This window comes from Lepisosteus oculatus, unplaced genomic scaffold, assembly GCF_040954835.1.
Source record: "Lepisosteus oculatus isolate fLepOcu1 unplaced genomic scaffold, fLepOcu1.hap2 HAP2_SCAFFOLD_39, whole genome shotgun sequence".
Lineage (NCBI taxonomy): Eukaryota > Metazoa > Chordata > Actinopteri > Semionotiformes > Lepisosteidae > Lepisosteus > Lepisosteus oculatus.
Genome location: NW_027167923.1, coordinates 810,432 through 836,894, shown reverse-complemented (window position 1 = coordinate 836,894; position 26,463 = coordinate 810,432). Strand labels below are relative to the sequence as shown.

Here is a 26,463-nt window from a genome sequence, read left to right as displayed (position 1 = left end):
AAGGTTACCGCCGCCGCCTCGCCCTCCGTGTTAAATGATCGCAAGCCGGCGGCGGCGGCGCTCCCTGTAGTCGTGGCCGAGCGGTTAAGGCGAAGGGCTAGAAAGCCATTGGGGACTCCCCGCGTCGGCTCGAATCCTGCCGACTACGGCGCCCTTCTCCTGTCGCTTCGGCCTGCCCAGAAAAAGGCGGAGTGCCGTTTCTCTCTTCCTGCTTCTTGTACAAACGCTTAATCGCTTGGACCTGCTGCCTTGGAAGTAATGTCTTTAACATCCACCAGTGACATTTCACAGCTGGAAGCACACAGCCACGCTTTTGGCATTGGCATGTCTTGCGCCCTACTTCCAGCCTTTGAAGACCTAATTATTCAAACTGAAAGAACCGGCTGAATGAGTGTTTGCAGTGCACCAGGAGGAGCAGGGACCATAGCATTGGAGGGGTGAGGATGGCGGAGATGGAAACGTTTTCATGCGCTCCTCTGGGAGGAATGAAAAGAAAAGACGAAACCGGAAACAGTAGTAGCCGCAAGAGGAAGTGTCTTCAAGCGCCAAGCAAGCGCTCCTCGTTAGTATAGTGGTGCGTATCCCCGCCTGTCACGTGGGAGACCAGGGATGGATTGCTTGACGGCGAGCCAGGTTGCTTTTCTCCCATCAGATTCCAACCGCTAATGCTAACGCAGTGTGTGGGAGCTTACATGCTTTTCCTTTCCCGTCTTTTTCGGACGACTATTCCAAAGGGGTAACCTGAAGGAATAGGGGCCTGAAGACACGAGGCATTCTTAAACCAGCACTGGGCTGCACGGCCTTCTGTTGTGATCAGGTTATATTCGAGTCAAAAAGCCAGAGCATCCGCTTCCATCCTATGGAGCACGAGCTAAATCGGAAGAGGCAGGGGATACACCTACGCCTATCGGCGCACGTTCCCTGCGTCAGGCTGCTTCACCCATTTGCACCCGACTGGAGACGGCACTGAGCAAGCTTTTTGTCAAGAGTGGGATTCGAACCCACGCCTCCAGGGGAGACTGTGACCTGAACGCAGCGCCTTAGACCGCTCGGCCATCCTGATGCTGGCCCCTAATCCCGGGGCGGTCTGATGAGCCACCGCGATCCCACTACGCTCCTCGAGTATCGCACTGTTATTAATACTACATTGTGACTCCAGCATTAAAATGTTTGGAAAATGTGTCGGCTTTTATAATCCAGTGTAGAGCAGCATGTGATGATTTGTGCTACAACACCAAGCGCTCAAAGTGACGTCTGCGTTTGTCGTTGAAACTTTCAACTCTTTCATCACTTATGTAGGAAATAAAAAGAGCAGTTGTGCGCCACGCGCAGAGCGGCCGTCAGCAGAGTGGCGCAGCGGAAGCGTGCTGGGCCCATAACCCAGAGGTCGATGGATTGAAACCATCCTCTGCTACGTGTGTCCTATGCATGATTCATAATCATGCCATTGGGTTAGCAAAGTGCCTTCAAATAGTCTGCATCTCCCTTTCTTTAAGTTCTGTCCTGAGTTTCTCTCTCGTGTGTGTTTGTGCAAGCTTGACACTTGCGGGACTCTTTAATCTTCACCAATACGGAGATGACCAAATGTGTCTTCGGTTGTTCTGAGGTCTTTGATAGTTTCTTCGAATGCTTCAACTGAACCTCGAAATCGAAGCAGTTATGTTTATATTGATTTCTCGCGTTAATCATTACGAACCAGGAACAGCCAGCACACTCGGTCGCATTAGTAATTATGTCACGTCTCTACTTAGCAGAGCATTCAAAGGCCCACTGGAAGTAGTAAAGCACTAAAACACTGCAAAACTGAACTCGGGAAAATCATACTGGGAGCTCTGAGCGATGTCTGCATCCAAGCCATCCAATACGGACTCTGAAACCTTGGAATATCAACACTATGATGCGCTACCTTTTACCTGGAGCAAAACGATGGAATTAGAAGAATGCTTACCGCAGGATACAACTGTGCCGCTGTTATTTGGAGCACGGTTTTCACTTGCATGAAAACTACATCAGAACGTTGAAGGATGATCACTGAGAAGTCCACAATGCTGAGGAGATTGTAGGTCGTACATTTCAATGATTACTGACATTTGCGCTGCTGGAGGTACAGTAATCAACAAAGAACAGGGTGTGCTACTCTCGAATCCGGTCAGCACATGATGAAAAGCCAGGAAGTATACCTTGTCAAATTGCCGTCAACAGGGACAAGTTAACCACCTGCGCCAACGGCGCCCGGCTAGCTCAGTCGGTAGAGCATGAGACTCTTAATCTCAGGGTCGTGGGTTTGAGCCCCACGTTGGTCGGTGCCCGTCTCCTTATTAACAAAGTTTCCCGCTCATCCTTGAACCTCTTACACCTCGATGGTACCGAGCACTGCGTTTTAATGCACAGGTGTGATCAAACTGAGATGAAAAGGGCGTATCTAGCTCCTTGCCCGAGAGATAAATCAAAGGTTCCGCAGATAATCCCTTGGCTCCGGTCACCCGGACGCAGATAGGAGCTGCAGCCATCATAACTTGTATGAAAACTAAGAAGAGCTCCTGTCTATTTACAGTTTCATTTACTCTAGCGTTTCCTTAAACATTGCGTGTACGAAGGCTAAGAAATTGGAGAGCTATTCTAATACAATAACTATTAGGAATCTTTTCGCCATAACAGTTTCACTGTGATTTTGCAGGTAACACGTACGTTGGGAAAACATTTTGAACGCGATCAATAACCGCACTGGAAAAATGTGGGAAAGAAAGGGCGAAAAGCGACTCTTCAACATGTGGAAATATCTTCCTGAGCGGAGCCCTCTTCTCGAAGCTCAACACTCTGCAAGAGTCACTTCTCCCAACTTGCGCCCGCAGGTTTCCGTAGTGTGCCTGCAAAGAGCCATCCGCTTGAGACAGGCGCACCTCCCGATTTCATTGAACTAAGCTAGATGCACAATTTCTAATGCAGCCTTCATCACAATAGACAGTTCATTTCTCGAAAGCTTGTCATGTAAAAAAAGGAAACAAAGAACGAAAACGTATAGCTGACAATCTTCTGAAGCTGCAGATTCAGCTTTGGGGAAATGGACATTTTATGTATGCAGATGCTTTTCAAGCGCTGGTTTTAGAACGTCGCTGTGCTTCCAGCATCCTTTTCAGCCTTCTAAACTGGCTACCGAGGTGGCGATCACTTTGTAAAGCGGTTGAGAGGCCGGAGCTGCTCAAACCGCTCTTGCCGTTTCCCATCAATCAAAAGCACTATGTTGTTTCTTTGTATGGAAAGCTTTTCAAGTCTGGCATCGACACGCACCTTTCCTGAAACGTCCAAAAGGTGAATGCTTCGCAAAGAAATCCAGTCTACCTTCAGGGGGCATGATGTTGAAATCGGAATGAGCCCTGGGTGGGCTTGAAGCAGCAGCTGTTCAGTTAACAGCTGCACAGAAACGCACCCCGCTTGCTTTGTATCATTCGCAAGTTTGTGGTTAAAGAGTAAAAAAGGCTGGAATTCTTCTGCCAGCCGGCAGGATTTCTTCTGCACTCACCCAGAAAAGCCAAGAATTGTATTTCATCTTTCGCAAGCTGTATTTTCCAGGAGGAGAATGAATACTTGCATTAAACTGAATCAAGCCGACAGAGACGCACAGCCGTTGTTTTTCTCCATGGGAAGTTTTTCGTTAAGGAAAAACACCGTTGTCATTTTCTTGCCAGCCGGCGGTATTTCTTGTGCAGCGATGAGCCCGATTTGTATTTCGTATTTCGCAAGTTGTGTGAATTTCTTGAAGTTGAAAGTGAATTCGCTCCAGAAAAGAAATGTCCAGTCGCATGAAAGCCGTGGCTGTTTGTTAAACCGCAGGACAGGACAGCTTGCGTTCTGTTTCTCATGGCGTTCGCAAAGGCGATTCCTGCCTTTAAAACTGCTGTGTCTGCGACTGAAAGTGGCGTGTGTCGCAGCTTCTAAAGTCTTGTTGACGCTCCTCGATGTTGCTTTCTCTCTGCCTAAGGAAGTTCGATTGTCGCGTCGGAACGGGGAGACCTAATCCTTCCAGCTTTAAGCCACCCTTCAGTCTTCTGAAGGGTGTCCGAGTGCTAGCATGTGATTTGGCTTTTTTGGGGGGGAAACGGAGAGCGACATTGAAAAAGGTTACCGCCGCCGCCTCGCCCTCCGTGTTAAATGATCGCAAGCCGGCGGCGGCGGCGCTCCCTGTAGTCGTGGCCGAGCGGTTAAGGCGAAGGGCTAGAAAGCCATTGGGGACTCCCCGCGTCGGCTCGAATCCTGCCGACTACGGCGCCCTTCTCCTGTCGCTTCGGCCTGCCCAGAAAAAGGCGGAGTGCCGTTTCTCTCTTCCTGCTTCTTGTACAAACGCTTAATCGCTTGGACCTGCTGCCTTGGAAGTAATGTCTTTAACATCCACCAGTGACATTTCACAGCTGGAAGCACACAGCCACGCTTTTGGCATTGGCATGTCTTGCGCCCTACTTCCAGCCTTTGAAGACCTAATTATTCAAACTGAAAGAACCGGCTGAATGAGTGTTTGCAGTGCACCAGGAGGAGCAGGGACCATAGCATTGGAGGGGTGAGGATGGCGGAGATGGAAACGTTTTCATGCGCTCCTCTGGGAGGAATGAAAAGAAAAGACGAAACCGGAAACAGTAGTAGCCGCAAGAGGAAGTGTCTTCAAGCGCCAAGCAAGCGCTCCTCGTTAGTATAGTGGTGCGTATCCCCGCCTGTCACGTGGGAGACCAGGGATGGATTGCTTGACGGCGAGCCAGGTTGCTTTTCTCCCATCAGATTCCAACCGCTAATGCTAACGCAGTGTGTGGGAGCTTACATGCTTTTCCTTTCCCGTCTTTTTCGGACGACTATTCCAAAGGGGTAACCTGAAGGAATAGGGGCCTGAAGACACGAGGCATTCTTAAACCAGCACTGGGCTGCACGGCCTTCTGTTGTGATCAGGTTATATTCGAGTGAAAAAGCCAGAGCATCCGCTTCCATCCTATGGAGCACGAGCTAAATCGGAAGAGGCAGGGGATACACCTACGCCTATCGGCGCACGTTCCCTGCGTCAGGCTGCTTCACCCATTTGCACCCGACTGGAGACGGCACTGAGCAAGCTTTTTGTCAAGAGTGGGATTCGAACCCACGCCTCCAGGGGAGACTGCGACCTGAACGCAGCGCCTTAGACCGCTCGGCCATCCTGACGCTGGCCCCTAATCCCGGGGCGGTCTGATGAGCCACCGCGATCCCACTACGCTCCTCGAGTATCGCACTGTTATTAATACTACATTGTGACTCCAGCATTAAAATGTTTGGAAAATGTGTCGGCTTTTATAATCCAGTGTAGAGCAGCATGTGATGATTTGTGCTACAACACCAAGCGCTCAAAGTGACGTCTGCGTTTGTCGTTGAAACTTTCAACTCTTTCATCACTTATGTAGGAAATAAAAAGAGCAGTTGTGCGCCACGCGCAGAGCGGCCGTCAGCAGAGTGGCGCAGCGGAAGCGTGCTGGGCCCATAACCCAGAGGTCGATGGATCGAAACCATCCTCTGCTACGTGTGTCCTATGCATGATTCATAATCATGCCATTGGGTTAGCAAAGTGCCTTCAAATAGTCTGCATCTCCCTTTCTTTAAGTTCTGTCCTGAGTTTCTCTCTCGTGTGTGTTTGTGCAAGCTTGACACTTGCGGGACTCTTTAATCTTCACCAATACGGAGATGACCAAATGTGTCTTCGGTTGTTCTGAGGTCTTTGATAGTTTCTTCGAATGCTTCAACTGAACCTCGAAATCGAAGCAGTTATGTTTATATTGATTTCTCGCGTTAATCATTACGAACCAGGAACAGCCAGCACACTCGGTCGCATTAGTAATTATGTCACGTCTCTACTTAGCAGAGCATTCAAAGGCCCACTGGAAGTAGTAAAGCACTAAAACACTGCAAAACTGAACTCGGGAAAATCATACTGGGAGCTCTGAGCGATGTCTGCATCCAAGCCATCCAATACGGACTCTGAAACCTTGGAATATCAACACTATGATGCGCTACCTTTTACCTGGAGCAAAACGATGGAATTAGAAGAATGCTTACCGCAGGATACAACTGTGCCGCTGTTATTTGGAGCACGGTTTTCACTTGCATGAAAACTACATCAGAACGTTGAAGGATGATCACTGAGAAGTCCACAATGCTGAGGAGATTGTAGGTCGTACATTTCAATGATTACTGACATTTGCGCTGCTGGAGGTACAGTAATCAACAAAGAACAGGGTGTGCTACTCTCGAATCCGGTCAGCACATGATGAAAAGCCAGGAAGTATACCTTGTCAAATTGCCGTCAACAGGGACAAGTTAACCACCTGCGCCACCGGCGCCCGGCTAGCTCAGTCGGTAGAGCATGAGACTCTTAATCTCAGGGTCGTGGGTTCGAGCCCCACGTTGGGCGGTGCCCGTCTCCTTATTAACAAAGTTTCCCGCTCATCCTTGAACCTCTTACACCTCGATGGTACCGAGCACTGCGTTTTAATGCACAGGTGTGATCAAACTGAGATGAAAAGGGCGTATCTAGCTCCTTGCCCGAGAGATAAATCAAAGGTTCCGCAGATAATCCCTTGGCTCCGGTCACCCGGACGCAGATAGGAGCTGCAGCCATCATAACTTGTATGAAAACTAAGAAGAGCTCCTGTCTATTTACAGTTTCATTTACTCTAGCGTTTCCTTAAACATTGCGTGTACGAAGGCTAAGAAATTGGAGAGCTATTCTAATACAATAACTATTAGGAATCTTTTCGCCATAACAGTTTCACTGTGATTTTGCAGGTAACACGTACGTTGGGAAAACATTTTGAACGCGATCAATAACCGCACTGGAAAAATGTGGGAAAGAAAGGGCGAAAAGCGACTCTTCAACATGTGGAAATATCTTCCTGAGCGGAGCCCTCTTCTCGAAGCTCAACACTCTGCAAGAGTCACTTCTCCCAACTTGCGCCCGCAGGTTTCCGTAGTGTGCCTGCAAAGAGCCATCCGCTTGAGACAGGCGCACCTCCCGATTTCATTGAACTAAGCTAGATGCACAATTTCTAATGCAGCCTTCATCACAATAGACAGTTCATTTCTCGAAAGCTTGTCATGTAAAAAAAGGAAACAAAGAACGAAAACGTATAGCTGACAATCTTCTGAAGCTGCAGATTCAGCTTTGGGGAAATGGACATTTTATGTATGCAGATGCTTTTCAAGCGCTGGTTTTAGAACGTCGCTGTGCTTCCAGCATCCTTTTCAGCCTTCTAAACTGGCTACCGAGGTGGCGATCACTTTGTAAAGCGGTTGAGAGGCCGGAGCTGCTCAAACCGCTCTTGCCGTTTCCCATCAATCAAAAGCACTATGTTGTTTCTTTGTATGGAAAGCTTTTCAAGTCTGGCATCGACACGCACCTTTCCTGAAACGTCCAAAAGGTGAATGCTTCGCAAAGAAATCCAGTCTACCTTCAGGGGGCATGATGTTGAAATCGGAATGAGCCCTGGGTGGGCTTGAAGCAGCAGCTGTTCAGTTAACAGCTGCACAGAAACGCACCCCGCTTGCTTTGTATCATTCGCAAGTTTCTGGTTAAAGAGTAAAAAAGGCTGGAATTCTTCTGCCAGCCGGCAGGATTTCTTCTGCACTCACCCAGAAAAGCCAAGAATTGTATTTCATCTTTCGCAAGCTGTATTTTCCAGGAGGAGAATGAATACTTGCATTAAACTGAATCAAGCCGACAGAGACGCACAGCCGTTGTTTTTCTCCATGGGAAGTTTTTCGTTAAGGAAAAACACCGTTGTCATTTTCTTGCCAGCCGGCGGTATTTCTTGTGCAGCGATGAGCCCGATTTGTATTTCGTATTTCGCAAGTTGTGTGAATTTCTTGAAGTTGAAAGTGAATTCGCTCCAGAAAAGAAATGTCCAGTCGCATGAAAGCCGTGGCTGTTTGTTAAACCGCAGGACAGGACAGCTTGCGTTCTGTTTCTCATGGCGTTCGCAAAGGCGATTCCTGCCTTTAAAACTGCTGTGTCTGCGACTGAAAGTGGCGTGTGTCGCAGCTTCTAAAGTCTTGTTGACGCTCCTTGATGTTGCTTTCTCTCTGCCTAAGGAAGTTCGATTGTCGCGTCGGAAGGAGGAGACCTAATCCTTCCAGCTTTAAGCCACCCTTCAGTCTTCTGAAGGGTGTCCGAGTGCTAGCATGTGATTTGGCTTTTTTGGGGGGGAAACGGAGAGCGACATTGAAAAAGGTTACCGCCGCCGCCTCGCCCTCCGTGTTAAATGATCGCAAGCCGGCGGCGGCGGCGCTCCCTGTAGTCGTGGCCGAGCGGTTAAGGCGAAGGGCTAGAAAGCCATTGGGGACTCCCCGCGTCGGCTCGAATCCTGCCGACTACGGCGCCCTTCTCCTGTCGCTTCGGCCTGCCCAGAAAAAGGCGGAGTGCCGTTTCTCTCTTCCTGCTTCTTGTACAAACGCTTAATCGCTTGGACCTGCTGCCTTGGAAGTAATGTCTTTAACATCCACCAGTGACATTTCACAGCTGGAAGCACACAGCCACGCTTTTGGCATTGGCATGTCTTGCGCCCTACTTCCAGCCTTTGAAGACCTAATTATTCAAACTGAAAGAACCGGCTGAATGAGTGTTTGCAGTGCACCAGGAGGAGCAGGGACCATAGCATTGGAGGGGTGAGGATGGCGGAGATGGAAACGTTTTCATGCGCTCCTCTGGGAGGAATGAAAAGAAAAGACGAAACCGGAAACAGTAGTAGCCGCAAGAGGAAGTGTCTTCAAGCGCCAAGCAAGCGCTCCTCGTTAGTATAGTGGTGCGTATCCCCGCCTGTCACGTGGGAGACCAGGGATGGATTGCTTGACGGCGAGCCAGGTTGCTTTTCTCCCATCAGATTCCAACCGCTAATGCTAACGCAGTGTGTGGGAGCTTACATGCTTTTCCTTTCCCGTCTTTTTCGGACGACTATTCCAAAGGGGTAACCTGAAGGAATAGGGGCCTGAAGACACGAGGCATTCTTAAACCAGCACTGGGCTGCACGGCCTTCTGTTGTGATCAGGTTATATTCGAGTCAAAAAGCCAGAGCATCCGCTTCCATCCTATGGAGCACGAGCTAAATCGGAAGAGGCAGGGGATACACCTACGCCTATCGGCGCACGTTCCCTGCGTCAGGCTGCTTCACCCATTTGCACCCGACTGGAGACGGCACTGAGCAAGCTTTTTGTCAGGAGTGGGATTCGAACCCACGCCTCCAGGGGAGACTGCGACCTGAACGCAGCGCCTTAGACCGCTCGGCCATCCTGACGCTGGCCCCTAATCCCGGGGCGGTCTGATGAGCCACCGCGATCCCACTACGCTCCTCGAGTATCGCACTGTTATTAATACTACATTGTGACTCCAGCATTAAAATGTTTGGAAAATGTGTCAGCTTTTATAATCCAGTGTAGAGCAGCATGTGATGATTTGTGCTACAACACCAAGCGCTCAAAGTGACGTCTGCGTTTGTCGTTGAAACTTTCAACTCTTTCATCACTTATGTAGGAAATAAAAAGAGCAGTTGTGCGCCACGCGCAGAGCGGCCGTCAGCAGAGTGGCGCAGCGGAAGCGTGCTGGGCCCATAACCCAGAGGTCGATGGATCGAAACCATCCTCTGCTACGTGTGTCCTATGCATGATTCATAATCATGCCATTGGGTTAGCAAAGTGCCTTCAAATAGTCTGCATCTCCCTTTCTTTAAGTTCTGTCCTGAGTTTCTCTCTCGTGTGTGTTTGTGCAAGCTTGACACTTGCGGGACTCTTTAATCTTCACCAATACGGAGATGACCAAATGTGTCTTCGGTTGTTCTGAGGTCTTTGATAGTTTCTTCGAATGCTTCAACTGAACCTCGAAATCGAAGCAGTTATGTTTATATTGATTTCTCGCGTTAATCATTACGAACCAGGAACAGCCAGCACACTCGGTCGCATTAGTAATTATGTCACGTCTCTACTTAGCAGAGCATTCAAAGGCCCACTGGAAGTAGTAAAGCACTAAAACACTGCAAAACTGAACTCGGGAAAATCATACTGGGAGCTCTGAGCGATGTCTGCATCCAAGCCATCCAATACGGACTCTGAAACCTTGGAATATCAACACTATGATGCGCTACCTTTTACCTGGAGCAAAACGATGGAATTAGAAGAATGCTTACCGCAGGATACAACTGTGCCGCTGTTATTTGGAGCACGGTTTTCACTTGCATGAAAACTACATCAGAACGTTGAAGGATGATCACTGAGAAGTCCACAATGCTGAGGAGATTGTAGGTCGTACATTTCAATGATTACTGACATTTGCGCTGCTGGAGGTACAGTAATCAACAAAGAACAGGGTGTGCTACTCTCGAATCCGGTCAGCACATGATGAAAAGCCAGGAAGTATACCTTGTCAAATTGCCGTCAACAGGGACAAGTTAACCACCTGCGCCACCGGCGCCCGGCTAGCTCAGTCGGTAGAGCATGAGACTCTTAATCTCAGGGTCGTGGGTTCGAGCCCCACGTTGGGCGGTGCCCGTCTCCTTATTAACAAAGTTTCCCGCTCATCCTTGAACCTCTTACACCTCGATGGTACCGAGCACTGCGTTTTAATGCACAGGTGTGATCAAACTGAGATGAAAAGGGCGTATCTAGCTCCTTGCCCGAGAGATAAATCAAAGGTTCCGCAGATAATCCCTTGGCTCCGGTCACCCGGACGCAGATAGGAGCTGCAGCCATCATAACTTGTATGAAAACTAAGAAGAGCTCCTGTCTATTTACAGTTTCATTTACTCTAGCGTTTCCTTAAACATTGCGTGTACGAAGGCTAAGAAATTGGAGAGCTATTCTAATACAATAACTATTAGGAATCTTTTCGCCATAACAGTTTCACTGTGATTTTGCAGGTAACACGTACGTTGGGAAAACATTTTGAACGCGATCAATAACCGCACTGGAAAAATGTGGGAAAGAAAGGGCGAAAAGCGACTCTTCAACATGTGGAAATATCTTCCTGAGCGGAGCCCTCTTCTCGAAGCTCAACACTCTGCAAGAGTCACTTCTCCCAACTTGCGCCCGCAGGTTTCCGTAGTGTGCCTGCAAAGAGCCATCCGCTTGAGACAGGCGCACCTCCCGATTTCATTGAACTAAGCTAGATGCACAATTTCTAATGCAGCCTTCATCACAATAGACAGTTCATTTCTCGAAAGCTTGTCATGTAAAAAAAGGAAACAAAGAACGAAAACGTATAGCTGACAATCTTCTGAAGCTGCAGATTCAGCTTTGGGGAAATGGACATTTTATGTATGCAGATGCTTTTCAAGCGCTGGTTTTAGAACGTCGCTGTGCTTCCAGCATCCTTTTCAGCCTTCTAAACTGGCTACCGAGGTGGCGATCACTTTGTAAAGCGGTTGAGAGGCCGGAGCTGCTCAAACCGCTCTTGCCGTTTCCCATCAATCAAAAGCACTATGTTGTTTCTTTGTATGGAAAGCTTTTCAAGTCTGGCATCGACACGCACCTTTCCTGAAACGTCCAAAGGGTGAATGCTTCGCAAAGAAATCCAGTCTACCTTCAGGGGGCATGATGTTGAAATCGGAATGAGCCCTGGGTGGGCTTGAAGCAGCAGCTGTTCAGTTAACAGCTGCACAGAAACGCACCCCGCTTGCTTTGTATCATTCGCAAGTTTGTGGTTAAAGAGTAAAAAAGGCTGGATTTCTTCTGCCAGCCGGCAGGATTTCTTCTGCACTCACCCAGAAAAGCCAAGAATTGTATTTCATCTTTCGCAAGCTGTATTTTCCAGGAGGAGAATGAATACTTGCATTAAACTGAATCAAGCCGACAGAGACGCACAGCCGTTGTTTTTCTCCATGGGAAGTTTTTCGTTAAGGAAAAACACCGTTGTCATTTTCTTGCCAGCCGGCGGTATTTCTTGTGCAGCGATGAGCCCGATTTGTATTTCGTATTTCGCAAGTTGTGTGAATTTCTTGAAGTTGAAAGTGAATTCGCTCCAGAAAAGAAATGTCCAGTCGCATGAAAGCCGTGGCTGTTTGTTAAACCGCAGGACAGGACAGCTTGCGTTCTGTTTCTCATGGCGTTCGCAAAGGCGATTCCTGCCTTTAAAACTGCTGTGTCTGCGACTGAAAGTGGCGTGTGTCGCAGCTTCTAAAGTCTTGTTGACGCTCCTCGATGTTGCTTTCTCTCTGCCTAAGGAAGTTCGATTGTCGCGTCGGAAGGAGGAGACCTAATCCTTCCAGCTTTAAGCCACCCTTCAGTCTTCTGAAGGGTGTCCGAGTGCTAGCATGTCATTTGGCTTTTTTGGGGGGGAAACGGAGAGCGACATTGAAAAAGGTTACCGCCGCCGCCTCGCCCTCCGTGTTAAATGATCGCAAGCCGGCGGCGGCGGCGCTCCCTGTAGTCGTGGCCGAGCGGTTAAGGCGAAGGGCTAGAAAGCCATTGGGGACTCCCCGCGTCGGCTCGAATCCTGCCGACTACGGCGCCCTTCTCCTGTCGCTTCGGCCTGCCCAGAAAAAGGCGGAGTGCCGTTTCTCTCTTCCTGCTTCTTGTACAAACGCTTAATCGCTTGGACCTGCTGCCTTGGAAGTAATGTCTTTAACATCCACCAGTGACATTTCACAGCTGGAAGCACACAGCCACGCTTTTGGCATTGGCATGTCTTGCGCCCTACTTCCAGCCTTTGAAGACCTAATTATTCAAACTGAAAGAACCGGCTGAATGAGTGTTTGCAGTGCACCAGGAGGAGCAGGGACCATAGCATTGGAGGGGTGAGGATGGCGGAGATGGAAACGTTTTCATGCGCTCCTCTGGGAGGAATGAAAAGAAAAGACGAAACCGGAAACAGTAGTAGCCGCAAGAGGAAGTGTCTTCAAGCGCCAAGCAAGCGCTCCTCGTTAGTATAGTGGTGCGTATCCCCGCCTGTCACGTGGGAGACCAGGGATGGATTGCTTGACGGCGAGCCAGGTTGCTTTTCTCCCATCAGATTCCAACCGCTAATGCTAACGCAGTGTGTGGGAGCTTACATGCTTTTCCTTTCCCGTCTTTTTCGGACGACTATTCCAAAGGGGTAACCTGAAGGAATAGGGGCCTGAAGACACGAGGCATTCTTAAACCAGCACTGGGCTGCACGGCCTTCTGTTGTGATCAGGTTATATTCGAGTGAAAAAGCCAGAGCATCCGCTTCCATCCTATGGAGCACGAGCTAAATCGGAAGAGGCAGGGGATACACCTACGCCTATCGGCGCACGTTCCCTGCGTCAGGCTGCTTCACCCATTTGCACCCGACTGGAGACGGCACTGAGCAAGCTTTTTGTCAGGAGTGGGATTCGAACCCACGCCTCCAGGGGAGACTGCGACCTGAACGCAGCGCCTTAGACCGCTCGGCCATCCTGACGCTGGCCCCTAATCCCGGGGCGGTCTGATGAGCCACCGCGATCCCACTACGCTCCTCGAGTATCGCACTGTTATTAATACTACATTGTGACTCCAGCATTAAAATGTTTGGAAAATGTGTCGGCTTTTATAATCCAGTGTAGAGCAGCATGTGATGATTTGTGCTACAACACCAAGCGCTCAAAGTGACGTCTGCGTTTGTCGTTGAAACTTTCAACTCTTTCATCACTTATGTAGGAAATAAAAAGAGCAGTTGTGCGCCACGCGCAGAGCGGCCGTCAGCAGAGTGGCGCAGCGGAAGCGTGCTGGGCCCATAACCCAGAGGTCGATGGATCGAAACCATCCTCTGCTACGTGTGTCCTATGCATGATTCATAATCATGCCATTGGGTTAGCAAAGTGCCTTCAAATAGTCTGCATCTCCCTTTCTTTAAGTTCTGTCCTGAGTTTCTCTCTCGTGTGTGTTTGTGCAAGCTTGACACTTGCGGGACTCTTTAATCTTCACCAATACGGAGATGACCAAATGTGTCTTCGGTTGTTCTGAGGTCTTTGATAGTTTCTTCGAATGCTTCAACTGAACCTCGAAATCGAAGCAGTTATGTTTATATTGATTTCTCGCGTTAATCATTACGAACCAGGAACAGCCAGCACACTCGGTCGCATTAGTAATTATGTCACGTCTCTACTTAGCAGAGCATTCAAAGGCCCACTGGAAGTAGTAAAGCACTAAAACACTGCAAAACTGAACTCGGGAAAATCATACTGGGAGCTCTGAGCGATGTCTGCATCCAAGCCATCCAATACGGACTCTGAAACCTTGGAATATCAACACTATGATGCGCTACCTTTTACCTGGAGCAAAACGATGGAATTAGAAGAATGCTTACCGCAGGATACAACTGTGCCGCTGTTATTTGGAGCACGGTTTTCACTTGCATGAAAACTTCAGCAGAACGTTGAAGGATGATCACTGAGAAGTCCACAATGCTGAGGAGATTGTAGGTCGTACATTTCAATGATTACTGACATTTGCGCTGCTGGAGGTACAGTAATCAACAAAGAACAGGGTGTGCTACTCTCGAATCCGGTCAGCACATGATGAAAAGCCAGGAAGTATACCTTGTCAAATTGCCGTCAACAGGGACAAGTTAACCACCTGTGCCACCGGCACCCGGCTAGCTCAGTCGGTAGAGCATGAGACTCTTAATCTCAGGGTTGTGGGTTCGAGCCCCACGTTGGGCGGTGCCCGTCTCCTTATTAACAAAGTTTCCCGCTCATCCTTGAACCTCTTACACCTCGATGGTACCGAGCACTGCGTTTTAATGCACAGGTGTGATCAAACTGAGATGAAAAGGGCGTATCTAGCTCCTTGCCCGAGAGATAAATCAAAGGTTCCGCAGATAATCCCTTGGCTCCGGTCACCCGGACGCAGATAGGAGCTGCAGCCATCATAACTTGTATGAAAACTAAGAAGAGCTCCTGTCTATTTACAGTTTCATTTACTCTAGCGTTTCCTTAAACATTGCGTGTACGAAGGCTAAGAAATTGGAGAGCTATTCTAATACAATAACTATTAGGAATCTTTTCGGCATAACAGTTTCACTGTGATTTTGCAGGTAACACGTACGTTGGGAAAACATTTTGAACGCGATCAATAACCGCACTGGAAAAATGTGGGAAAGAAAGGGCGAAAAGCGACTCTTCAACATGTGGAAATATCTTCCTGAGCGGAGCCCTCTTCTCGAAGCTCAACACTCTGCAAGAGTCACTTCTCCCAACTTGCGCCCGCAGGTTTCCGTAGTGTGCCTGCAACGAGCCATCCGCTTGAGACAGGCGCACCTCCCGATTTCATTGAACTAAGCTAGATGCACAATTTCTAATGCAGCCTTCATCACAATAGACAGTTCATTTCTCGAAAGCTTGTCATGTAAAAAAAGGAAACAAAGAACGAAAACGTATAGCTGACAATCTTCTGAAGCTGCAGATTCAGCTTTGGGGAAATGGACATTTTATGTATGCAGATGCTTTTCAAGCGCTGGTTTTAGAACGTCGCTGTGCTTCCAGCATCCTTTTCAGCCTTCTAAACTGGCTACCGAGGTGGCGATCACTTTGTAAAGCGGTTGAGAGGCCGGAGCTGCTCAAACCGCTCTTGCCGTTTCCCATCAATCAAAAGCACTATGTTGTTTCTTTGTATGGAAAGCTTTTCAAGTCTGGCATCGACACGCACCTTTCCTGAAACGTCCAAAGGGTGAATGCTTCGCAAAGAAATCCAGTCTACCTTCAGGGGGCATGATGTTGAAATCGGAATGAGCCCTGGGTGGGCTTGAAGCAGCAGCTGTTCAGTTAACAGCTGCACAGAAACGCACCCCGCTTGCTTTGTATCATTCGCAAGTTTGTGGTTAAAGAGTAAAAAAGGCTGGAATTCTTCTGCCAGCCGGCAGGATTTCTTCTGCACTCACCCAGAAAAGCCAAGAATTGTATTTCATCTTTCGCAAGCTGTATTTTCCAGGAGGAGAATGAATACTTGCATTAAACTGAATCAAGCCGACAGAGACGCACAGCCGTTGTTTTTCTCCATGGGAAGTTTTTCGTTAAGGAAAAACACCGTTGTCATTTTCTTGCCAGCCGGCGGTATTTCTTGTGCAGCGATGAGCCCGATTTGTATTTCGTATTTCGCAAGTTGTGTGAATTTCTTGAAGTTGAAAGTGAATTCGCTCCAGAAAAGAAATGTCCAGTCGCATGAAAGCCGTGGCTGTTTGTTAAACCGCAGGACAGGACAGCTTGCGTTCTGTTTCTCATGGCGTTCGCAAAGGCGATTCCTGCCTTTAAAACTGCTGTGTCTGCGACTGAAAGTGGCGTGTGTCGCAGCTTCTAAAGTCTTGTTGACGCTCCTCGATGTTGCTTTCTCTCTGCCTAAGGAAGTTCGATTGTCGCGTCGGAACGGGGAGACCTAATCCTTCCAGCTTTAAGCCACCCTTCAGTCTTCTGAAGGGTGTCCGAGTGCTAGCATGTCATTTGGCTTTTTCGGGGGGGAAACGGAGAGCGACATTGAAAAAGGTTACCGCCGCCGCCTCGCCCTCCGTGTTAAATGATCGCAAGCCGGCGGCGGCGGCGCTCCCTGTAGTCGTGGCCGAGCGGTTAAGGCGAAGGGCTAGAAAGCCATTGGGGACTCCCCGCGTCGGCTCGAATCCTGCCGACTACGGCGCCCTTCTCCTGTCGCTTCGGCCTGCCCAGAAAAAGGCGGAGTGCCGTTTCTCTCTTCCTGCTTCTTGTACAAACGCTTAATCGCTTGGACCTGCTGCCTTGGAAGTAATGTCTTTAACATCCACCAGTGACATTTCACAGCTGGAAGCACACAGCCACGCTTTTGGCATTGGCATGTCTTGCGCCCTACTTCCAGCCTTTGAAGACCTAATTATTCAAACTGAAAGAACCGGCTGAATGAGTGTTTGCAGTGCACCAGGAGGAGCAGGGACCATAGCATTGGAGGGGTGAGGATGGCGGAGATGGAAACGTTTTCATGCGCTCCTCTGGGAGGAATGAAAAGAAAAGACGAAACCGGAAACAGTAGTAGCCGCAAGAGGAAGTGTCTTCAAGCGCCAAGCAAGCGCTCCTCGTTAGTATAGTGGTGCGTATCCCCGCCTGTCACGTGGGAGACCAGGGATGGATTGCTTGACGGCGAGCCAGGTTGCTTTTCTCCCATCAGATTCCAACCGCTAATGCTAACGCAGTGTGTGGGAGCTTACATGCTTTTCCTTTCCCGTCTTTTTCGGATGACTATTCCAAAGGGGTAACCTGAAGGAATAGGGGCCTGAAGACACGAGGCATTCTTAAACCAGCACTGGGCTGCACGGCCTTCTGTTGTGATCAGGTTATATTCGAGTGAAAAAGCCAGAGCATCCGCTTCCATCCTATGGAGCACGAGCTAAATCGGAAGAGGCAGGGGATACACCTACGCCTATCGGCGCACGTTCCCTGCGTCAGGCTGCTTCACCCATTTGCACCCGACTGGAGACGGCACTGAGCAAGCTTTTTGTCAGGAGTGGGATTCGAACCCACGCCTCCAGGGGAGACTGCGACCTGAACGCAGCGCCTTAGACCGCTCGGCCATCCTGACGCTGGCCCCTAATCCCGGGGCGGTCTGATGAGCCACCGCGATCCCACTACGCTCCTCGAGTATCGCACTGTTATTAATACTACATTGTGACTCCAGCATTAAAATGTTTGGAAAATGTGTCGGCTTTTATAATCCAGTGTAGAGCAGCATGTGATGATTTGTGCTACAACACCAAGCGCTCAAAGTGACGTCTGCGTTTGTCGTTGAAACTTTCAACTCTTTCATCACTTATGTAGGAAATAAAAAGAGCAGTTGTGCGCCACGCGCAGAGCGGCCGTCAGCAGAGTGGCGCAGCGGAAGCGTGCTGGGCCCATAACCCAGAGGTCGATGGATCGAAACCATCCTCTGCTACGTGTGTCCTATGCATGATTCATAATCATGCCATTGGGTTAGCAAAGTGCCTTCAAATAGTCTGCATCTCCCTTTCTTTAAGTTCTGTCCTGAGTTTCTCTCTCGTGTGTGTTTGTGCAAGCTTGACACTTGCGGGACTCTTTAATCTTCACCAATACGGAGATGACCAAATGTGTCTTCGGTTGTTCTGAGGTCTTTGATAGTTTCTTCGAATGCTTCAACTGAACCTCGAAATCGAAGCAGTTATGTTTATATTGATTTCTCGCGTTAATCATTACGAACCAGGAACAGCCAGCACACTCGGTCGCATTAGTAATTATGTCACGTCTCTACTTAGCAGAGCATTCAAAGGCCCACTGGAAGTAGTAAAGCACTAAAACACTGCAAAACTGAACTCGGGAAAATCATACTGGGAGCTCTGAGCGATGTCTGCATCCAAGCCATCCAATACGGACTCTGAAACCTTGGAATATCAACACTATGATGCGCTACCTTTTACCTGGAGCAAAACGATGGAATTAGAAGAATGCTTACCGCAGGATACAACTGTGCCGCTGTTATTTGGAGCACGGTTTTCACTTGCATGAAAACTTCAGCAGAACGTTGAAGGATGATCACTGAGAAGTCCACAATGCTGAGGAGATTGTAGGTCGTACATTTCAATGATTACTGACATTTGCGCTGCTGGAGGTACAGTAATCAACAAAGAACAGGGTGTGCTACTCTCGAATCCGGTCAGCACATGATGAAAAGCCAGGAAGTATACCTTGTCAAATTGCCGTCAACAGGGACAAGTTAACCACCTGCGCCACCGGCACCCGGCTAGCTCAGTCGGTAGAGCATGAGACTCTTAATCTCAGGGTTGTGGGTTCGAGCCCCATGTTGGGCGGTGCCCGTCTCCTTATTAACAAAGTTTCCCGCTCATCCTTGAACCTCTTACACCTCGATGGTACCGAGCACTGCGTTTTAATGCACAGGTGTGATCAAACTGAGATGAAAAGGGCGTATCTAGCTCCTTGCCCGAGAGATAAATCAAAGGTTCCGCAGATAATCCCTTGGCTCCGGTCACCCGGACGCAGATAGGAGCTGCAGCCATCATAACTTGTATGAAAACTAAGAAGAGCTCCTGTCTATTTACAGTTTCATTTACTCTAGCGTTTCCTTAAACATTGCGTGTACGAAGGCTAAGAAATTGGAGAGCTATTCTAATACAATAACTATTAGGAATCTTTTCGGCATAACAGTTTCACTGTGATTTTGCAGGTAACACGTACGTTGGGAAAACATTTTGAACGCGATCAATAACCGCACTGGAAAAATGTGGGAAAGAAAGGGCGAAAAGCGACTCTTCAACATGTGGAAATATCTTCCTGAGCGGAGCCCTCTTCTCGAAGCTCAACACTCTGCAAGAGTCACTTCTCCCAACTTGCGCCCGCAGGTTTCCGTAGTGTGCCTGCAGAGAGCCATCCGCTTGAGACAGGCGCACCTCCCGATTTCATTGAACTAAGCTAGATGCACAATTTCTAATGCAGCCTTCATCACAATAGACAGTTCATTTCTCGAAAGCTTGTCATGTAAAAAAAGGAAACAAAGAACGAAAACGTATAGCTGACAATCTTCTGAAGCTGCAGATTCAGCTTTGGGGAAATGGACATTTTATGTATGCAGATGCTTTTCAAGCGCTGGTTTTAGAACGTCGCTGTGCTTCCAGCATCCTTTTCAGCCTTCTAAACTGGCTACCGAGGTGGCGATCACTTTGTAAAGCGGTTGAGAGGCCGGAGCTGCTCAAACCGCTCTTGCCGTTTCCCATCAATCAAAAGCACTATGTTGTTTCTTTGTATGGAAAGCTTTTCAAGTCTGGCATCGACACGCACCTTTCCTGAAACGTCCAAAGGGTGAATGCTTCGCAAAGAAATCCAGTCTACCTTCAGGGGGCATGATGTTGAAATCGGAATGAGCCCTGGGTGGGCTTGAAGCAGCAGCTGTTCAGTTAACAGCTGCACAGAAACGCACCCCGCTTGCTTTGTATCATTCGCAAGTTTGTGGTTAAAGAGTAAAAAAGGCTGGAATTCTTCTGCCAGCCGGCAGGATTTCTTCTGCACTCACCCAGAAAAGCCAAGAATTGTATTTCATCTTTCGCAAGCTGTATTTTCCAGGAGGAGAATGAATACTTGCATTAAACTGAATCAAGCCGACAGAGACGCACAGCCGTTGTTTTTCTCCATGGGAAGTTTTTCGTTAAGGAAAAACACCGTTGTCATTTTCTTGCCAGCCGGCGGTATTTCTTGTGCAGCGATGAGCCCGATTTGTATTTCGTATTTCGCAAGTTGTGTGAATTTCTTGAAGTTGAAAGTGAATTCGCTCCAGAAAAGAAATGTCCAGTCGCATGAAAGCCGTGGCTGTTTGTTAAACCGCAGGACAGGACAGCTTGCGTTCTGTTTCTCATGGCGTTCGCAAAGGCGATTCCTGCCTTTAAAACTGCTGTGTCTGCGACTGAAAGTGGCGTGTGTCGCAGCTTCTAAAGTCTTGTTGACGCTCCTCGATGTTGCTTTCTCTCTGCCTAAGGAAGTTCGATTGTCGCGTCGGAAGGAGGAGACCTAATCCTTCCAGCTTTAAGCCACCCTTCAGTCTTCTGAAGGGTGTCCGAGTGCTAGCATGTCATTTGGCTTTTTTGGGGGGGAAACGGAGAGCGACATTGAAAAAGGTTACCGCCGCCGCCTCGCCCTCCGTGTTAAATGATCGCAAGCCGGCGGCGGCGGCGCTCCCTGTAGTCGTGGCCGAGCGGTTAAGGCGAAGGGCTAGAAAGCCATTGGGGACTCCCCGCGTCGGCTCGAATCCTGCCGACTACGGCGCCCTTCTCCTGTCGCTTCGGCCTGCCCAGAAAAAGGCGGAGTGCCGTTTCTCTCTTCCTGCTTCTTGTACAAACGCTTAATCGCTTGGACCTGCTGCCTTGGAAGTAATGTCTTTAACATCCACCAGTGACATTTCACAGCTGGAAGCACACAGCCACGCTTTTGGCATTGGCATGTCTTGCGCCCTACTTCCAGCCTTTGAAGACCTAATTATTCAAACTGAAAGAACCGGCTGAATGAGTGTTTGCAGTGCACCAGGAGGAGCAGGGACCATAGCATTGGAGGGGTGAGGATGGCGGAGATGGAAACGTTTTCATGCGCTCCTCTGGGAGGAATGAAAAGAAAAGACGAAACCGGAAACAGTAGTAGCCGCAAGAGGAAGTGTCTTCAAGCGCCAAGCAAGCGCTCCTCGTTAGTATAGTGGTGCGTATCCCCGCCTGTCACGTGGGAGACCAGGGATGGATTGCTTGACGGCGAGCCAGGTTGCTTTTCTCCCATCAGATTCCAACCGCTAATGCTAACGCAGTGTGTGGGAGCTTACATGCTTTTCCTTTCCCGTCTTTTTCGGACGACTATTCCAAAGGGGTAACCTGAAGGAATAGGGGCCTGAAGACACGAGGCATTCTTAAACCAGCACTGGGCTGCACGGCCTTCTGTTGTGATCAGGTTATATTCGAGTGAAAAAGCCAGAGCATCCGCTTCCATCCTATGGAGCACGAGCTAAATCGGAAGAGGCAGGGGATACACCTACGCCTATCGGCGCACGTTCCCCGCGTCAGGCTGCTTCACCCATTTGCACCCGACTGGAGACGGCACTGAGCAAGCTTTTTGTCAAGAGTGGGATTCGAACCCACGCCTCCAGGGGAGACTGCGACCTGAACGCAGCGCCTTAGACCGCTCGGCCATCCTGACGCTGGCCCCTAATCCCGGGGCGGTCTGATGAGCCACCGCGATCCCACTACGCTCCTCGAGTATCGCACTGTTATTAATACTACATTGTGACTCCAGCATTAAAATGTTTGGAAAATGTGTCGGCTTTTATAATCCAGTGTAGAGCAGCATGTGATGATTTGTGCTACAACACCAAGCGCTCAAAGTGACGTCTGCGTTTGTCGTTGAAACTTTCAACTCTTTCATCACTTATGTAGGAAATAAAAAGAGCAGTTGTGCGCCACGCGCAGAGCGGCCGTCAGCAGAGTGGCGCAGCGGAAGCGTGCTGGGCCCATAACCCAGAGGTCGATGGATCGAAACCATCCTCTGCTACGTGTGTCCTATGCATGATTCATAATCATGCCATTGGGTTAGCAAAGTGCCTTCAAATAGTCTGCATCTCCCTTTCTTTAAGTTCTGTCCTGAGTTTCTCTCTCGTGTGTGTTTGTGCAAGCTTGACACTTGCGGGACTCTTTAATCTTCACCAATACGGAGATGACCAAATGTGTCTTCGGTTGTTCTGAGGTCTTTGATAGTTTCTTCGAATGCTTCAACTGAACCTCGAAATCGAAGCAGTTATGTTTATATTGATTTCTCGCGTTAATCATTACGAACCAGGAACAGCCAGCACACTCGGTCGCATTAGTAATTATGTCACGTCTCTACTTAGCAGAGCATTCAAAGGCCCACTGGAAGTAGTAAAGCACTAAAACACTGCAAAACTGAACTCGGGAAAATCATACTGGGAGCTCTGAGCGATGTCTGCATCCAAGCCATCCAATACGGACTCTGAAACCTTGGAATATCAACACTATGATGCGCTACCTTTTACCTGGAGCAAAACGATGGAATTAGAAGAATGCTTACCGCAGGATACAACTGTGCCGCTGTTATTTGGAGCACGGTTTTCACTTGCATGAAAACTACATCAGAACGTTGAAGGATGATCACTGAGAAGTCCACAATGCTGAGGAGATTGTAGGTCGTACATTTCAATGATTACTGACATTTGCGCTGCTGGAGGTACAGTAATCAACAAAGAACAGGGTGTGCTACTCTCGAATCCGGTCAGCACATGATGAAAAGCCAGGAAGTATACCTTGTCAAATTGCCGTCAACAGGGACAAGTTAACCACCTGCGCCACCGGCGCCCGGCTAGCTCAGTCGGTAGAGCATGAGACTCTTAATCTCAGGGTCGTGGGTTCGAGCCCCACGTTGGGCGGTGCCCGTCTCCTTATTAACAAAGTTTCCCGCTCATCCTTGAACCTCTTACACCTCGATGGTACCGAGCACTGCGTTTTAATGCACAGGTGTGATCAAACTGAGATGAAAAGGGCGTATCTAGCTCCTTGCCCAAGAGATAAATCAAAGGTTCCGCAGATAATCCCTTGGCTCCGGTCACCCGGACGCAGATAGGAGCTGCAGCCATCATAACTTGTATGAAAACTAAGAAGAGCTCCTGTCTATTTACAGTTTCATTTACTCTAGCGTTTCCTTAAACATTGCGTGTACGAAGGCTAAGAAATTGGAGAGCTATTCTAATACAATAACTATTAGGAATCTTTTCGCCATAACAGTTTCACTGTGATTTTGCAGGTAACACGTACGTTGGGAAAACATTTTGAACGCGATCAATAACCGCACTGGAAAAATGTGGGAAAGAAAGGGCGAAAAGCGACTCTTCAACATGTGGAAATATCTTCCTGAGCGGAGCCCTCTTCTCGAAGCTCAACACTCTGCAAGAGTCACTTCTCCCAACTTGCGCCCGCAGGTTTCCGTAGTGTGCCTGCAAAGAGCCATCCGCTTGAGACAGGCGCACCTCCCGATTTCATTGAACTAAGCTAGATGCACAATTTCTAATGCAGCCTTCATCACAATAGACAGTTCATTTCTCGAAAGCTTGTCATGTAAAAAAAGGAAACAAAGAACGAAAACGTATAGCTGACAATCTTCTGAAGCTGCAGATTCAGCTTTGGGGAAATGGACATTTTATGTATGCAGATGCTTTTCAAGCGCTGGTTTTAGAACGTCGCTGTGCTTCCAGCATCCTTTTCAGCCTTCTAAACTGGCTACCGAGGTGGCGATCACTTTGTAAAGCGGTTGAGAGGCCGGAGCTGCTCAAACCGCTCTTGCCGTTTCCCATCAATCAAAAGCACTATGTTGTTTCTTTGTATGGAAAGCTTTTCAAGTCTGGCATCGACACGCACCTTTCCTGAAACGTCCAAAGGGTGAATGCTTCGCAAAGAAATCCAGTCTACCTTCAGGGGGCATGATGTTGAAATCGGAATGAGCCCTGGGTGGGCTTGAAGCAGCAGCTGTTCAGTTAACAGCTGCACAGAAACGCACCCCGCTTGCTTTGTATCATTCGCAAGTTTCTGGTTAAAGAGTAAAAAAGGCTGGAATTCTTCTGCCAGCCGGCAGGATTTCTTCTGCACTCACCCAGAAAAGCCAAGAATTGTATTTCATCTTTCGCAAGCTGTATTTTCCAGGAGGAGAATGAATACTTGCATTAAACTGAATCAAGCCGACAGAGACGCACAGCCGTTGTTTTTCTCCATGGGAAGTTTTTCGTTAAGGAAAAACACCGTTGTCATTTTCTTGCCAGCCGGCGGTATTTCTTGTGCAGCGATGAGCCCGATTTGTATTTCGTATTTCGCAAGTTGTGTGAATTTCTTGAAGTTGAAAGTGAATTCGCTCCAGAAAAGAAATGTCCAGTCGCATGAAAGCCGTGGCTGTTTGTTAAACCGCAGGACAGGACAGCTTGCGTTCTGTTTCTCATGGCGTTCGCAAAGGCGATTCCTGCCTTTAAAACTGCTGTGTCTGCGACTGAAAGTGGCGTGTGTCGCAGCTTCTAAAGTCTTGTTGACGCTCCTCGATGTTGCTTTCTCTCTGCCTAAGAAAGTTCGATTGTCGCGTCGGAACGGGGAGACCTAATCCTTCCAGCTTTAAGCCACCCTTCAGTCTTCTGAAGGGTGTCCGAGTGCTAGCATGTCATTTGGCTTTTTCGGGGGGGAAACGGAGAGCGACATTGAAAAAGGTTACCGCCGCCGCCTCGCCCTCCGTGTTAAATGATCGCAAGCCGGCGGCGGCGGCGCTCCCTGTAGTCGTGGCCGAGCGGTTAAGGCGAAGGGCTAGAAAGCCATTGGGGACTCCCCGCGTCGGCTCGAATCCTGCCGACTACGGCGCCCTTCTCCTGTCGCTTCGGCCTGCCCAGAAAAAGGCGGAGTGCCGTTTCTCTCTTCCTGCTTCTTGTACAAACGCTTAATCGCTTGGACCTGCTGCCTTGGAAGTAATGTCTTTAACATCCACCAGTGACATTTCACAGCTGGAAGCACACAGCCACGCTTTTGGCATTGGCATGTCTTGCGCCCTACTTCCAGCCTTTGAAGACCTAATTATTCAAACTGAAAGAACCGGCTGAATGAGTGTTTGCAGTGCACCAGGAGGAGCAGGGACCATAGCATTGGAGGGGTGAGGATGGCGGAGATGGAAACGTTTTCATGCGCTCCTCTGGGAGGAATGAAAAGAAAAGACGAAACCGGAAACAGTAGTAGCCGCAAGAGGAAGTGTCTTCAAGCGCCAAGCAAGCGCTCCTCGTTAGTATAGTGGTGCGTATCCCCGCCTGTCACGTGGGAGACCAGGGATGGATTGCTTGACGGCGAGCCAGGTTGCTTTTCTCCCATCAGATTCCAACCGCTAATGCTAACGCAGTGTGTGGGAGCTTACATGCTTTTCCTTTCCCGTCTTTTTCGGACGACTATTCCAAAGGGGTAACCTGAAGGAATAGGGGCCTGAAGACACGAGGCATTCTTAAACCAGCACTGGGCTGCACGGCCTTCTGTTGTGATCAGGTTATATTCGAGTGAAAAAGCCAGAGCATCCGCTTCCATCCTATGGAGCACGAGCTAAATCGGAAGAGGCAGGGGATACACCTACGCCTATCGGCGCACGTTCCCCGCGTCAGGCTGCTTCACCCATTTGCACCCGACTGGAGACGGCACTGAGCAAGCTTTTTGTCAAGAGTGGGATTCGAACCCACGCCTCCAGGGGAGACTGCGACCTTAACGCAGCGCCTTAGACCGCTCGGCCATCCTGACGCTGGCCCCTAATCCCGGGGCGGTCTGATGAGCCACCGCGATCCCACTACGCTCCTCGAGTATCGCACTGTTATTAATACTACATTGTGACTCCAGCATTAAAATGTTTGGAAAATGTGTCGGCTTTTATAATCCAGTGTAGAGCAGCATGTGATGATTTGTGCTACAACACCAAGCGCTCAAAGTGACGTCTGCGTTTGTCGTTGAAACTTTCAACTCTTTCATCACTTATGTAGGAAATAAAAAGAGCAGTTGTGCGCCACGCGCAGAGCGGCCGTCAGCAGAGTGGCGCAGCGGAAGCGTGCTGGGCCCATAACCCAGAGGTCGATGGATCGAAACCATCCTCTGCTACGTGTGTCCTATGCATGATTCATAATCATGCCATTGGGTTAGCAAAGTGCCTTCAAATAGTCTGCATCTCCCTTTCTTTAAGTTCTGTCCTGAGTTTCTCTCTCGTGTGTGTTTGTGCAAGCTTGACACTTGCGGGACTCTTTAATCTTCACCAATACGGAGATGACCAAATGTGTCTTCGGTTGTTCTGAGGTCTTTGATAGTTTCTTCGAATGCTTCAACTGAACCTCGAAATCGAAGCAGTTATGTTTATATTGATTTCTCGCGTTAATCATTACGAACCAGGAACAGCCAGCACACTCGGTCGCATTAGTAATTATGTCACGTCTCTACTTAGCAGAGCATTCAAAGGCCCACTG

At 48.9% G+C, this 26,463-nt stretch overlaps 4 non-coding genes across 4 annotated transcripts; all 4 read right to left on the bottom strand.

Moving 5' to 3' along the window:
- Window positions 1-9,210: 9,210 nt before the first annotated feature.
- On the bottom strand, window positions 9,211-9,293 carry trnal-cag (transfer RNA leucine (anticodon CAG)). The gene has a single exon. It is a non-coding gene; the product is annotated as a tRNA-Leu (tRNA).
- Window positions 9,294-13,325: 4,032 nt separating this feature from the next.
- On the bottom strand, window positions 13,326-13,408 carry trnal-cag (transfer RNA leucine (anticodon CAG)). Its single transcript has one exon. It is a non-coding gene; the product is annotated as a tRNA-Leu (tRNA).
- Window positions 13,409-17,440: 4,032 nt separating this feature from the next.
- trnal-cag (transfer RNA leucine (anticodon CAG)) lies at window positions 17,441-17,523 on the bottom strand. The gene has a single exon. It is a non-coding gene; the product is annotated as a tRNA-Leu (tRNA).
- Window positions 17,524-25,670: 8,147 nt separating this feature from the next.
- Window positions 25,671-25,753, bottom strand: trnal-aag (transfer RNA leucine (anticodon AAG)). The gene has a single exon. It is a non-coding gene; the product is annotated as a tRNA-Leu (tRNA).
- Between the last annotated feature and the right edge of the window lie 710 nt (window positions 25,754-26,463).